At 43.1% G+C, this 16,044-nt stretch overlaps 1 long non-coding RNA gene across 1 annotated transcript in view; it reads right to left on the minus strand.

Moving 5' to 3' along the window:
- The window catches only part of LOC129812780 (uncharacterized), a 44,231-nt gene that overhangs the window by 16,638 nt on the left and 11,549 nt on the right, over positions 1 to 16,044 (minus strand). Inside the window, exon 2 of the long non-coding RNA XR_008753075.1 lies at positions 55 to 433. This is a non-coding gene — a long non-coding RNA (uncharacterized LOC129812780). The remainder of the gene's footprint in view (positions 1 to 54; positions 434 to 16,044) is intronic.

Here is a 16,044-nt window from a genome sequence, read left to right on the forward strand (position 1 = left end):
TAATCATTATAATAATATGAGATGAGAGGCTATAGAGTGTCTAGTCCCTCTTACCTTGAGCTGCACTAGGTGAACATCCAGGTGTTTGTTGACCGAGTCCTGGTGGACAGAGTGGGAGAGATCCCGGACCCTGTCAGTGGTGGCCCTCAGCCACGTCTCAATCTCAGGCAGGTGCAGCACCACCTTCCAGTCCGCCCCTGTGTGCAGGGGAGGGGGTTTCTGGTTCTGATACCTCCGGGCCGGGTCCCTCTCCTGGGCCAGCCCTTCTCTACAGAGACCACTCTGGCTGAGGCTGGGGCCTGCCTCCTCCTCAAAGCTGGGCGTGACGGAGGTGATCATGGGTGAGGCAGCCTCTCTGGCCATGGGAGACACCGCAACGTTCATGGTGAATAATAGCTAGATCCTATAGTTGATAGGGCCGTTCTCAAATCAGCTGCAGAGAGACAGAGAGGGAAAGAGGGATGAAGGGAAGGAGGACAAGGAAGGCGGAAGAAAGGACAGAAACATTCATTAATAACTGTACAGCTGCCAGAGAATGTTTTATTTATACAGAGGGAAGCCAACTGGGTATTTTCGGTTGCAAATCCATAAAGAGTCCCATTCATGCTCGTCTGGGGAATAAATCAGTAGTTGTTCTACAGAGACGACTAATATTAGTAGAGCAACAGAGGCTTGAGGAAAGTATTCACCCCCCTTGGCATTTTTCCTATTTTGTTGCTTTACAACCTGGAATTAAAATAGATTTTGGGGGGTTTGTATCATTTAATTTACACAACATGCCTACCACTTTGAAAATGCAAAATATTTTTTCTTGTGACACAAACAAGAAATAAGTTTAAAAAACTGAAAACTTGAGCGTGCATAACTATTAAACCCCCCAAAGTCAATACTTTGTAGAGTATTTACAATTACAATTACAATTACAATGTCACGACTCCTACCGAAGGTGGCTCCCCTTCCTGTTCATGTGGCGCTCGGCGGTCGTCGTCACCGGCCTACTAGCTGCCACTGATCCTTTTTTCCCCCTTGTCTATTTATTAGTTGCACCTGTGTTTAGTTAGGTTAATTGGTTGGGCTTTATTTACCAGCCGGCCCGCCTGCTGGTTGTGCGGGATTATTTTTCAGTGTACGATTGTACACGACTGTAAGTCACGGTTGTCCGTGTGTGTGTGTGCTTTGCAGAACTGTTTAGTTCCCCCTGTTTGGGGCATTTGTTTGAGTTGGCGTCATTTTCACCGGTGCGGTGATTTAAAGTATCGCTACCCTGAACTCTCTGCTTGCTGCGCCTGACTTCTTCCTCCACTACACCCCGGACGTTACAGAATCCCGCACCTCAATAGAATGGAGTCAGCAGGAGCAGCTGCCAACCCCCTCCCATCGATGGAGGAACATGTCCTCCACCACACCATCGTTCTTCATCGGATCGAATCCGCAATGGACCAGATGATGGAGAGAATGGGACGATGGGAGAGGAGTGGTCTCCTCTCTCCACCTTCGGTTTCCCCAGCTCTGGACCCCTCTTCTCCTCTCTCCCCATCCTCCGGCTCCAGCGCTCTCCGTCTTGCGCTCCCGAGGGACTATAATGGAGCGGCGACGGGGTGTCAGGGGTTCTTGCTCCAACTGGAACTGTACCTTTATGGATCGCGGACTCGCCATCAAGCTGGGTGTTCCGCTCGTGCCGATAGATTCTCCCTTCTCCGTGCACTCCCTAGATAGCCGGCCATTAGGGTCAGGGTTGGTCAGGGAGGCCACAGTTCCACTGGACATGGTGACGCAGGGGAATCAGAGGGAGCGAATTAGTCTCTTCATTATCGATTCGCCTGCGTTTCCAGTGGTGCTGGGGATTCCCTGGCTGGCTAGTCACAATCCTAAGATTTCGTGGAGACAGGGTGTTCTCCAGGGGTGGTCAGAGGAGTGTTCTGGAAAGTGTCTGGGAGTTTCCGTCGGTGCCACGTCGGTGGAGAGTCCAGACCAGGGTTCCACGGAGCGCATTCCCCCCGAATATGTCGATTTGGCAATCGCTTTCAGTAAGAAGAGACTAAATTACCACCTCATCGACCGGGGGGGATTGTGCGATAAATCTCCAGGTAAACGCTGCGCTTCTCAAGAGTCACGTGCACCCATTGTCCCAGGAGGAGACGTTGGCTTTGGAGACACATGTCACGGAATCTCTGGGACAGGGGTACATTCGGCCCTCCATCTCACCCGTCTCCTCTCATTTCTTTTTTGTGAAGAAAAAAGAGGGAGGTCTGCGTCCGTGCATTGATTATAGAGGTCTAAATGCCATCACAGTGGGCTTTAGTTACCCACTACCTCTCATCGCTACGGCGGTGGAATAATTTCACGGAGCACAGTTTTTCACAAAACTGGATCTCAGGAGCGCGTATAGTCTGGTGCGTATTCGGGAGGGAGACGAGTGGAAAACCGCATTTAGTACCACATCGGGCCACTATGAGTACCTCGTCATGCCGTATGGGTTAAAGAATGCTCCAGCCGTCTTTCAATCCTTTGTAGACGAGATTCTCAGGGACCTGCACGGGCCACCTGCACGTGGTCGTTTATATCGATGATATTCTGATCTATTCCGCCACCCGCGCCGCGCATGTGTCTCTGGGGCACAAGGTGCTTGGTAGACTGCTGGAACATGACCTATACGTCAAGGCTGAGAAGTGGGTGTTCTCCAAACGAGCTGTCTCCTTCCTGGGTTATCGCATTTCCACCTCGGGGGTGGTGATGGAGTGTGACCGCATTAAGGCCGTGCGTAATTGGCCGACTGCTACCACGGTGAATGAGGTGCAGCGGTTTTTGGGGTTTGCCAATTACTACCGGAGGTTTATCCGGGGTTTTGGCCAGGTAGCGGCTCCCATTACCTCACTGTTTGCGGTGGTCGGCAGAGGCGGACAGAGCCTTCAATAGGTTGAAGGCGCTGTTCAGGGATGCACCCGTGTTGGCGCACCCAGAACCCTCTCTAGCATTCATAGTGGAGGTGGACGTGTCCGAGGCTGGGGTGGGTGCCATGCTATCACAGCGCTCGGGTACGCCACCAACTCCTCCCCTGCGCTTTCTTTTCGAGGAAGCTCAGTCCGGCGGAGCGTAACTATGATATGGGGGGCCGGGAGTTGTTAGCGGTGGTCAAGGCCCTGAGGGTGTGGAGACACTGGCTTGAGGGGGCTAGGCACCCCTTTCTCATCTGGACCGACCACCAGAATCTGGAGTATATTCGGGCAGCTAGGAGACTGAATCCCCATCAGGCAAGGTGGGCCATGTTCTTCACCGGATTTAGGTTTACTCTGTCTTATAGACCAGGCTCCCTGAGCATAAAGGCCGACGCGCTGTCCCGTCTTTATGACACGGAGGATCGGTCCATCGAGCCTACTCCCATCCTTCCAGCCTCAAGGCTGTTGGCACCAGTGGTATGGGAGATGGACTCGGACATCGAGCGGGCGTTACGGGCAGAACCTGCGCCTCCTCAGTGTCCGGCTGGGTGTAAGTACGTGCCGCTTGGTGTTCGGGACCAACTGATTCGGTGGGCTCACACCCTACCCTCCTCGGGTCATCCTGGTGTGGCGAGGACAGTGCGAGGCCTCCGGGGGAAGTATTGGTGGCCCACCTTGGCTAGGGAAGTTAGGATTTATGTCTCTTCCTGTTCGGTGTGCGCCCAGAGTAAGGCTCCTAGGCACCTTCCTAGAGGGAAGTTACAACCCCTCCCCGTTCCACAACGGCCATGGTCTCACTTATCAGTGGATTTCCACCACGGTTTTGGTGGTTGTGGATCGGTTTTCTAAGTCCTGCCATCTCCTCCCGTTGCCAGGTCTCCCTGCCCGGTCTCCCGGTCTCCCTACAGCCCTACAGACAACAGCCTACATGATGAGATTATTATGGACATTATTTATATTTTTGTCAAAAGGCAGCCAAGCATCAATCATCATGTCATCAGCAGAAGACCCTCAATATTTATTGGAAAGGAGAATCAAACTCATCACCACAATGTGAAGTTCATCATAATTTATTTAAAATCGGTAGCCTAATAAACTGCATGCTTTCCCGATGAGTTGTAGTGGGAGGACCACACAACATGTCATCTCGTGACTCCAAGTTTACTTTAATATGATGGTTATTATATAAATATTTGCACATAAAAGCTATTACACCGATATGTCTCGCATAATAAAATGTTACTAACACAAAAAGATCCCACCTTTGGAAAGTTTACTGACAAATGTTCTGTTTCCATCAGGCTTTCATGACATCTTTTATCTGACATGCATAAAAAGGTTGGATGAAAACCTGGTTTGTGACTGTTCTTTCCCCCAGTTTGATTTTGTGTCTGATCTTGTCCATTCTGTTCTAACGAGTTCTGCACGGCTTGTGGGCAATTGTAGAGGGGAACATACGTGTTCCTGAGTCTTACAGTATCTTTCAGTGATGGGGTCATAATATTTTGTAGTTTAAAACATTCAAAAGATAGAGCCACATGTTTAGGAAGAAAACAGAATTGTAACCCCGGTTCTATGAACCAAATGCATTTTTTTTCTCTCTTGCAACTGTATTTCCAAATCAGGCGACCCACATGGGGTCGGGATTAGAGGTCGACGATAAATCGGAAGGCAGATTAATTAGGGCAAGTTTTCATAACAATCGTCAATCTGCATTTTTGGACGCTGATTATACTGCAATCCACGAGGAGGCTGCGTGGCAGGCTGACCACCTGTTACAGAGTAGTCAGGAGCCATGGTAAATTGCTAGCTAGCATTAAACGTATTTTATAAAAAACAATCAATCTTAACATAATCACTAGTTAACTACACATGGTTAGCTTGTATGCTGATGATGTCCTGATATTCATCTCTAGTCCCGAGACCTCAATTACATCTCTTATTAATATTATTGTCACGTTCTGACTTTAGTTTCTTTTTATGTCTTTGTGTTAGGTGGGTCAGGGCGTGAGTTTGGGTGGGTAGTCTATGTTCTGTTTTCTATGTTGTGGTATTTCTATGTCTGGCCTGATATGGTTCTCAATCAGAGGCAGCTGTCGATCGTTGTCTCTGATTGAGAATCATATTTAGGTAGCCTGTTTTCCCACTATGGGTTGTGGGTGTTTATTTTCTGTCTAGTGTCTGTTCACCTGACAGAACTGTTTCGTTTTTCTTATCGTTGTTATTTTGTGTAGTGTTCAGTTTGAAATTAAAATATGACGAACACCACTCCACATTTTGGTCCTCCTCTCCTTCCACCAATGAGAATCGTTACAATTATTGAATTATTCAGCGAATTCTCAGGCTACAAGATTAACTTAACTAAATCAGAGGCTATGCCACTTGGTAACCTTCACTCTGTACCTAATACTTCTCCCCCCTTCCCTTTTAAATGGTCTCCCTCAGGTTTTACGTATCTGGGTATATTTGTAACTCCTAAATTCCAGCAAATGTACAAAGCCAATTTTCTCTTGTTTGATACAATAAGACAGGATCTGGAGCGCTGGAACTCTCCCGATTTCTTGGTTGGGTAGAATATCCCAATATAGAAATTTTACCTAGACTACTTTACCCAATCCAAATGATCCCAGTATTACTCTCCAATAAGATAATAAAGGATGTAAATGGATGGCTAAGTTCCTTTATCATCGTTCTATCAGTGGGGTGCCCACCTATGTTATATTTCTGACTGGATCACAAACGATGACTCCTCTATTTGGTTAGACATTGAGACTTCTCTTTCAAAATAGCCCTTACAGGATCTTTTATTTTTCAGAAGTTTTAAGTCTGTATAAGATCACTGCAATAATCCTATTACACTTAACACACTCAAAGTATGGAGGTCAGTTCAGCACTTCCTGGGAAGGTCCAAACTAACCTCTGCTCTTACCCCAATTCTTAACAACCCAGATTTTGGTCCAGGATTGCTGGATGCTGGCTTTAACTTTTGGCTTAATAAGGGCATACGCAGACTAAATTACTCATTTGCTGATAAGATTTCATTGTCATTTGAGCAGATGGTCGAGAAATATCGACTCCCGAAGAAGGACTTTTTCCGCTTCCTACAAGTAAGACATTATATTCTGAAGAGCACCACCTTAATTAATTGGTAACCCTGATATGTCTGTCATTGAAAGAATGCTTTTTTTCCCACAAAGGAAAATGTCTGTAAGTCTGTTTTATAATGCTTTAAGGTCATTTTCTGCTGTCGACACACAGAGGGTGAAACAAGTGTGGGAGAAATAATTGTTTGTTACTATTGACGAAGAGATGTGGGAGGACATTTGGAGATATGCAAAAACAATATCTATATGTAATCGTACTAGAGCAATCCAATTAAGAATAATACACAGATTGCATATATCCCCAAATCACAGACATGCTTTTAGCCCCTCTTCCTCTTCTCTTAAATGTAAAACTGATACAGGCACCCTAACACATTGTTTATGGTCATGTTCCAAAATACAAAGATACTGGTCTGGTGTTCTGAAAGAAATTGAAAATATCCTAGGGGTTGATCTAGAATTGGACCCAGTTTCTTTACTGTTAGGTCTCCCTAGTAGGCATGTTACTTCTGTGTGTAAGAGGAGGCTTTACAACATCCTTACCTTTGCAGCGAGGAAAAACATCCTTTTACAGTGGATTAGTGATAAGGTTCCTTCTATTAAAGATTGACAGAAGATACTTGATACATAAGATATTTGAATGGGTGCCTCTGGAATATCTGACATGTACATTGCATTCTAAAACAGATCAGTTCTACAAAGTATGGGAACCTTATCTAAATTACCTAGAACCTGACGTATCAGCTATTATGCTGCAAGGATTCTCTTAGAATCTGTATTTCAGAATTACACTGTACGTTCCATGTGTGGAACCTAACTTCTTGGTTTAAACTGAGCCTTTTTTGTTTAATTTCTGTTTGTAAGTTTGTTTAAAATGTATGTATTGAGAGACGCAATGATGGGGATGGGGTGAGAGAAGCGCCGAGCGGGGAGAGGAAAATGGTGTACGTATGTATGTATGTATGTATGTATGTATGTATGTATGTATGTATGTATGTATGTATATATATATACGCAGGTATGTGTAAGTAAGTGCTGTTTTTTTTGCTTTGTCTCTGTTGTTGTATCTCTTAATATGGGTTAAAATTGTGAAATTCCAATAAAAATACTGTTACAAAAAAAAACTACACATGGTTGATGATATTACTAGTTTAACTAGCTTGTCCTGTGTTGCATATAATCAATGCGGTGCCTGAAACTGTGTCACTTCTCTTGCGTTCAGTGTAAGCAGAGTCAGTGTCACGACTTCCACCGAAGTCGGTCCCTCTCTTTGTTCGGGCTGCGTTCGGCGTTCGGCGGTCGACGGTCGACGTCACCGGCCTTCTAGCCACCGCTGATCCACTTTTAATTTTCCATTTGTTTTGTCTTAGTCTTACACACCTGGTTTCACTCACCCAATTACCTGTTTACTATTTAACCCTCTGTTCCCCATGTCTGTTTGTGAGTGATTGTTCTTTGTAAATCGGTCCGTTATTGTGGGCTCGTATATTTGCCTTGTATTTTTGTATTTTGAGTAAAGTACGTTGATTACTAATTTCTGCTGTCCTGCGCCTGACTCTCTACACCAGCTACACACAGGACCCCATTACAGTCAGGGTATATGCAGCAGTTTGGGTCGCCTGGCTCGTTGAGAACTGTTTGAAGACCATTTCTTTCTAACAAAGACCGCAATTCATTTGACAGAATTTCACATAATTATGACACAACATTGAAGGTTGTGCAATGTAACAGCAGTATTTAGACTTAGGGTCGCCAACCTTTCGATAAAATACGGAACGGTTCCGTATTTCACTGAAAGAATAAACGTTTTGTTTTCGAAATTTTAGTTTCGGATTAATGTGGATTTATGGATTTTACCATATGCATGACCCAAGGCTTGTATTTCTGTGTGTTTATTATATTATAATTAAGTCTATGATTTGATATTTGATAGAGCAGTCTGACTGAGCAGTGGTAGGCAGCAGCAAGCTCCTAAGCATTCATTCAAACCGCACTTTCCTGCGTTTGCCAGCAGCTTTTCACAATGCTGGAAGCACAGCGCTGTTGATTTTATTTCACCTTTATTTAACCAGGTAAGCTAGTTGAGAACACCTTTATTTAACCAGGTAGGCTAGTTGAGAACACCTTTATTTAACCAGGTAAGCTAGTTGAGAACACCTTTATTTAACCAGGTAGGCTAGTTGAGAACACCTTTATTTAACCAGGTAGGCTAGTTGAGAACACCTTTATTTAACCAGGTAGGCTAGTTGAAAACACCTTTATTTAACCAGGTAAGCTAGTTGAGAACACCTTTATTTAACCAGGTAAGCTAGTTGAGAACACCTTTATTTAACCAGGTAGGCTAGTTGAGAACACCTTTATTTAACCAGGTAAGCTAGTTGAGAACACCTTTATTTAACCAGGTAGGCTAGTTGAGAACACCTTTATTTAACCAGGTAGGCTAGTTGAGAACACCTTTATTTAACCAGGTAGGCTAGTTGAAAACACCTTTATTTAACCAGGTAAGCTAGTTGAGAACACCTTTATTTAACCAGGTAAGCTAGTTGAGAACACCTTTATTTAACCAGGTAAGCTAGTTGAGAACACCTTTATTTAACCAGGTAGGCTAGTTGAGAACACCTTTATTTAACCAGGTAGGCTAGTTGAAAACACCTTTATTTAACCAGGTAGGCTAGTTGAAAACACCTTTATTTAACCAGGTAAGCTAGTTGAGAACACCTTTATTTAACCAGGTAAGCTAGTTGAGAACACCTTTATTTAACCAGGTAGGCTAGTTGAAAACACCTTTATTTAACCAGGTAAGCTAGTTGAAAACACCTTTATTTAACCAGGTAAGCTAGTTGAGAACACCTTTATTTAACCAGGTAAGCTAGTTGAGAACACCTTTATTTAACCAGGTAAGCTAGTTGAAAACACCTTTATTTAACCAGGTAAGCTAGTTGAAAACACCTTTATTTAACCAGGTAAGCTAGTTGAGAACACCTTTATTTAACCAGGTAAGCTAGTTGAGAACACCTTTATTTAACCAGGTAAGCTAGTTGAGAACACCTTTATTTAACCAGGTAAGCTAGTTGAGAACACCTTTATTTAACCAGGTAAGCTAGTTGAGAACACCTTTATTTAACCAGGTAAGCTAGTTGAGAACACCTTTATTTAACCAGGTAAGCTAGTTGAGAACACCTTTATTTAACCAGGTAAGCTAGTTGAAAACACCTTTATTTAACCAGGTAAGCTAGTTGAGAACACCTTTATTTAACCAGGTAAGCTAGTTGAGAACACCTTTATTTAACCAGGTAAGCTAGTTGAGAACACCTTTATTTAACCAGGTAAGCTAGTTGAAAACACCTTTATTTAACCAGGTAAGCTAGTTGAGAACACCTTTATTTAACCAGGTAAGCTAGTTGAGAACACCTTTATTTAACCAGGTAAGCTAGTTGAGAACACCTTTATTTAATCAGGTAAGCTAGTTGAGAACACCTTTATTTAACCAGGTAAGCTAGTTGAGAACACCTTTATTTAACCAGGTAAGCTAGTTGAGAACACCTTTATTTAACCAGGTAAGCTAGTTGAAAACACCTTTATTTAACCAGGTAAGCTAGTTGAGAACACCTTTATTTAACCAGGTAAGCTAGTTGAGAACACCTTTATTTAACCAGGTAAGCTAGTTGAGAACACCTTTATTTAACCAGGTAAGCTAGTTGAGAACACCTTTATTTAACCAGGTAAGCTAGTTGAGAACACCTTTATTTAACCAGGTAAGCTAGTTGAGAACACCTTTATTTAACCAGGTAAGCTAGTTGAAAACACCTTTATTTAACCAGGTAAGCTAGTTGAGAACACCTTTATTTAACCAGGTAAGCTAGTTGAGAACACCTTTATTTAACCAGGTAAGCTAGTTGAGAACACCTTTATTTAACCAGGTAAGCTAGTTGAAAACACCTTTATTTAACCAGGTAAGCTAGTTGAAAACACCTTTATTTAACCAGGTAAGCTAGTTGAGAACACCTTTATTTAACCAGGTAAGCTAGTTGAGAACACCTTTATTTAACCAGGTAAGCTAGTTGAGAACACCTTTATTTAACCAGGTAAGCTAGTTGAAAACACCTTTATTTAACCAGGTAAGCTAGTTGAGAACACCTTTATTTAACCAGGTAAGCTAGTTGAGAACACCTTTATTTAACCAGGTAAGCTAGTTGAGAACACCTTTATTTAACCAGGTAAGCTAGTTGAGAACACCTTTATTTAACCAGGTAAGCTAGTTGAGAACACCTTTATTTAACCAGGTAAGCTAGTTGAGAACACCTTTATTTAACCAGGTAAGCTAGTTGAGAACACCTTTATTTAACCAGGTAAGCTAGTTGAGAACACCTTTATTTAACCAGGTAAGCTAGTTGAAAACAAGTTCTCATTTGCAACTGCGATCTGGCCAAGATAAAGCAAAGCAGTTCGACACATACAACAACACAGAGTTACACATGGAATAAACATCTAAAAACAGCATGTGCAAATGAGGTAGGATAAGAGCGGTAAGGCAATAAATAGGCCATGGTGGCGAAGTAATTACAATATAGCAATTAAACACTGGAATGGTAGAATGTGCAGAAGATGAATGTGCAGGTAGAGATATTGGGGTGCAACGGAGCAAGATAAATAAATAAATACAGTATGGGGATGAGGTAGATTGGATGGACTAATTTACAGATGAGCTATGTACAGGTGCAGTGATATGTGAGATGCTCTGACAGCTGGTGCTTAAAGCTAGTGAGGGAAGTAAGAGTCTCCAGCTTTAGTGATTTTTGCAGTTCGTTCCAGTCATTGGAAGCAGAGAACTGCAAGGCGGCCAAAGGAAGAATTGGCTTTGGGGGTGACAAGTGAGATAAACCTGCTGGAGCACGTGCTGCTATGGTGACCAGTGAGCTGAGATAAGGCGGGGCTTTACCTAGCAGAGACTTGAAGATGACCTGGAGCCAGTGGGTCTGGCAATGAGTATGAAACGAGGGCCAGCCAACGAGATCGTACAGGTCGCAGTGGTGGGTAGTATATGGGTCTTTGGTGACAAAACTGATGGCCCTGTGATAGACCGCATCCAATTTGTTGAGTAGAGTGTTGGAGGCTATTTTGTAAATGACATCGCCGAAGTCGAGGATGTTTATGACTTCAAGCCTATCAACTCCCGAGATTAGGCTGCCAATACTATAGTGCCTATAAGAACATCCAATAGTCAAAGGTCTATGAAATACAAATGGTATAGAAAGAAATAGTCCTATAATAAGTACAACCTAAAAGTTCTTAACTGGGAATATTAAAGACTCATGTTAAAAGGAACCAGCAGCTTTCATATGTTCTCATGTTCTGAGCAAGGAACTTAAACGTTAGCTTTTTTGTACATGGAATATTTTGCACTTTTGCTTTCTTCTCCAACACTGGGTTTTTGCATTATTTAAACCAAATTGAACATGTTTCCTTATTTATTTGAGACTAAATTGATTTTATTTACGTATTATATTAAGTTCAAATAAAAGTGTTCATTGTTCATTCAGTATTGTTGTAATTTTCATTACAAATATATATAAACAAAAATCGTTTGATTGATTGGTATCGGCTTTTTTTGGTCCTCCAATAATCGGTATCGGTATCAAAAAATCATAATCGGTCGACCTCTAGTCGGGACCCCTAGTTTGGGAAACACTGCTGTAATCCATCTGGTGCTTCTGTCACGCCCTGACCTTAGAGATCCTTTTTATGTCTCTATTTTGGTTTGGTCAGGGCGTGAGTTGGGGTGGGCATTCTATGTTCTGTGTTCTATGTTTTGTATTTCTTTGTTGTTTGGCCGGGTGTGGTTCTCAATCAGAGGCAGCTGTCTATCGTTGTCTCTGATTGAGAACCATACTTAGGTAGCTCTTGCCCACATGGGTTTTGTGGGTAGTTGTTTTTTGTCTTTGTGTCTGCACCAGACAGAACTGTTTCGTGTTGGTCTATGTTTGTTATTTTGTCTTAGTGTTCTGAGTTAAAATAAATATTATGAACACGTACGACGCTGCACCTTGGTCCGATCCTTCTCATTCCGACGACAACCGTTACAGCTTCATCCTCACCCACTCTCTCCTGTAACCTAAGCTGGTTTCCCAAACCACATCCTAGATGTCCTGCAGTGGTTCTTCAACAGATAATACTGTACATGTGATATGGTAATAGTGGAATTGATGAGTTATTCTCTCTGCTTCTCGAAGCAAAGACATGCTATCTAAAGGAAAGCTTAGTTGGGTGTCGGTGTGCCCTTCAAGCATTTCTGATTCCTCCATTTTGACATGGTTTTAGAATCCTGAGGATAAAGCATTGAAGAACCTGTAATATTATGGCTTCAGGCCTCCGTCTATAAAGCTTGGTGAATCAGAGGCAGTGAAAATGTCACTCTCTCTTACATCCCATTAAACCCTTCTAAAGCCCAGCAATAGGATCCAGTGGAAGCTAATATTACTACAGTGGTCTAATGCGCCTAGTCTCCCTTTGAATTAGGACATGCTTAACAACCCAATATGTTTAACCATACAGTAGCTACTAAATGATATCACCCTGAACAATCTGCTCCTTCCTTTAGATTAAACATATTACCTTGTATTACAAACCCAATTAAACTTAACAGAGAGTTCAGTGATTTTAGAGATTTACTCATTCACACCGACCCCTTAAGAAGTTAGAACCATAGGCCTAGACTTAGAATGAGATTCATTCTATTTCTATGGCTAGTACATTGTATGAAGAGATGCAGTATAAAATAAATCACATTAAGCCAATCACTTCCCCATGGCTTTTGTGTGGTAGCCTTCCTGTTGCAGCTATTAACAATGTTGCCTCTACACTTCAGTACAGCAGAGCAGTGTGAGTGGAAACACAACATTCGCTGATAGAGTGGAGAGGCAGTGAAGTATGTCATTGGAAATCAATGGCTTGGATGAGGCATTGCATCCTGCTGCTTTATTATGACACTATAACAGTGAGAGGCCTCCATCTACCAATGAGAAGTCATGATTCCCTGACTGATGGCTCCATCTACCAATGAGAAGTGGCCCACACAATGACATATGACTAAATTCTGCATCTATATTACCTCCTGAACTCTCTGGCTCATCTGGGCTCATTCTGGAGATGACAAAGCCTTTATTTACTGCTGCTACCGATACAGTTCACATACACACCTTGTGAATATAAATCAATTCCACCCCCCAGGAGCACATTCCCAAGGTTTGTCTGAATGTTTCTTCCCTGAGCAGGTGGGGAGGGCACGCCTTAATATCTTCTTCATCATGGCTTTGGCCTGGCTAGCCTCCCTCAGTGTCAGAAGTAGTGCACTAAATAGGAAACAGGGTGCCATTTGCAGCTATGCCGTTCCAAGTTAAACTCTCCTGACAAAATAATTATAGGCCAACGATAATGGATCACATACTACAGATGTAGTCCACAGACCATATCCTCCAGCATTCCTGATCCCGATCCCTCGGCCCAAAAAAGGAAATCCCATGATGCTAAGTAGCGAAGCCGAGCCAAAGCTAGGGAAATAGAAGCCAATTGATAAGAGTAAATCCAATCACCCTGTGCATCTGTTTGTCTGACTGACAGTCAGCCTTCCTCTCTGCCAAGCCAGAGTAACAGCATAGCACTGTCCTCAGCCATGTGATTGTGTGTGTGTGAGAGAGTGAGAGAATCTCTGCAAGTCCAAGCCACTCCCATTTGAAATCTCCACGAGGTGTGTTGTTGTAGGGCACAGGTGTCAAACTCATTCCATGGAGGGCCGAGTGTCTGCGGGTTTTCGCTCCACCCTTGTACTTGATTGATGAATTAACATCACTAATTAGTTAGGAACTCCCCACACCTGGTTGTCTAGGGCTTTATTGAAAGGAAAGACCAAAAACCTGCAGACACAAGGCCCTCCGTGGAATGAGTTTGACACCCCTGTTGTAGGGGTAGCCTATGGTAGACATTGACTGGTAAAGAGAGCGTAGAAGAAGTAAATGAGGCACCGACACACCTATTCGCTAATCACTGGTCAGGCGCCTACATCCCGCCTGTCTGCAGGACCTCATCCTTTAAGTTGTATTATCATCTTACTAGGGTTGCAAAGGGAGGGTATATTACTGGAAACCTAAGTTTACCAGTAAACTACCAGAATGATTTTATGTCATCTATAAGAAGACATCTAGTGGCCCTTTTGGGTACTTAAGGTGCCTAATGAGCTCTGGTCCTGTATGGCCTTTTCACATATACAATTATTAAATACAATTATTTTATAGAATGACAGATGCAAAACATTATCCTAAATATAAATTATCAACTTAGTGAATACCATTGGTGTTTAATACGGTTTCAGCATGAAATATCCTTTATAATGTTTTGCATCAAACTGATGGCAGTTGTTAAACATGTAAATAGTTGGAAGAGTTGCAGAGTTCATTGAAAATAATGCCACTGTTGATTTGATGTTTTTTTCATTAATTAGGCTATTTTAGGATGAGAATTGGACCACTTTGACTCTGTCCCGGTGAGTCATGTGGATGTCTATGAGCCAAGACTTGCATCATCATGTGCATCGTCACCATCATGTGCATCATGTTCCCCACCACCATCACCACCACCACCATCATCACCACCACCACCACCATCACCATCACCACCATCACCACCACCACCACCACCACCACCGTCACCACCACCACCATCACCACCACCACCACCACCACCATCACCATCACCATCACCACCATCACCACCACCATCACCACCACCACCACCATCACCATCACCACCACCACCACCACCATCATCACCACCACCACCACCACCACCACCACATCACCACCACCACCACCACCACCACCATCACCACCACCACCATCACCACCACCACCACCAACACCACCACCATCACCACCATGCGTGGTTTGCTGAATGAGGCCCTGTCTATTCCAGAGCTATTACGTCACTCTGGGCTGTATGCGGCTAATGACCCTCCTCAGCCTCTTAAAGGGCCCATAAACACTGATCTAGCATCAGATTACTATACCACCAATCTAAATCTTAACTATTAAAGACTGAAAACGACATCTGGCCTTAGATCAGCATCTAAAGGCAACTTCATCTTGCTACTATGTAGTAGGATAGCTGATGCCAGCCATACATTTTGAAACAAAGGAAAACATAGATAGAACCAGTGTGAGCACTGCAGCATAGAAGCCTTCAGGGCAATCAGTGGGCACGGTCAGTAAAAATAATGACTTATCCTCATTATTAGGAAAATACAATAAGGCTTCTGTTTATGGTGACATCATGCTTATTTCCCCCCACATATTGAACAAACTACAGTTTCATAGATATTATGCTTTTACAGTCTACGAGTCATCCAAAACGAACAATCTTTGTTTGTGTGTGTGTGTGTGTGTGTATCAGCGAAGTGCTATTTTATGTCATTGTAAACTAGACCTAATCACCATTTCTGAAGAATCTGAAACACTCTGTCCCTTAATGAGTCAATTAGTAATCCTGAAATGGGTCAAGCTCTCTCTCTGTCCCGTTCCCCTGGCTGCTGTTGCCAGATGCGTCTCACAGGCCCGTCATGTTGACAGTTGGTAGTGACATAGTGGAATCAGCCGAGGGGAAAAACAACAAGGTGGGAACACTATACTGTAGTGTTGGGACGGGGAAGCCAATCATCACTAATCATTATCCTTGTTACAGACTACTTGTTTGAAAAACTTTTCACATAGGTATTAATTGGGTTATTTAACATGAAATCAAGCAGACTAAGAAGGATATCATCAGATGTAGCCTATAGAGAAATGTGAGCTCAGAACCAAGGCAAGCACTCTAACATGATAAAACCACTTGTGTTACATATCTAATAAGTCAATGTATTGGGACTATAGGGAGGGAGGAGACTACAGGTACTGAATGACAATGATGACAATATATCTTTAATCCGTATCAGCAATCCAGGCTGTATCACATCCGGC

Source organism: Salvelinus fontinalis, chromosome 16, assembly GCF_029448725.1.
Source record: "Salvelinus fontinalis isolate EN_2023a chromosome 16, ASM2944872v1, whole genome shotgun sequence".
Lineage (NCBI taxonomy): Eukaryota > Metazoa > Chordata > Actinopteri > Salmoniformes > Salmonidae > Salvelinus > Salvelinus fontinalis.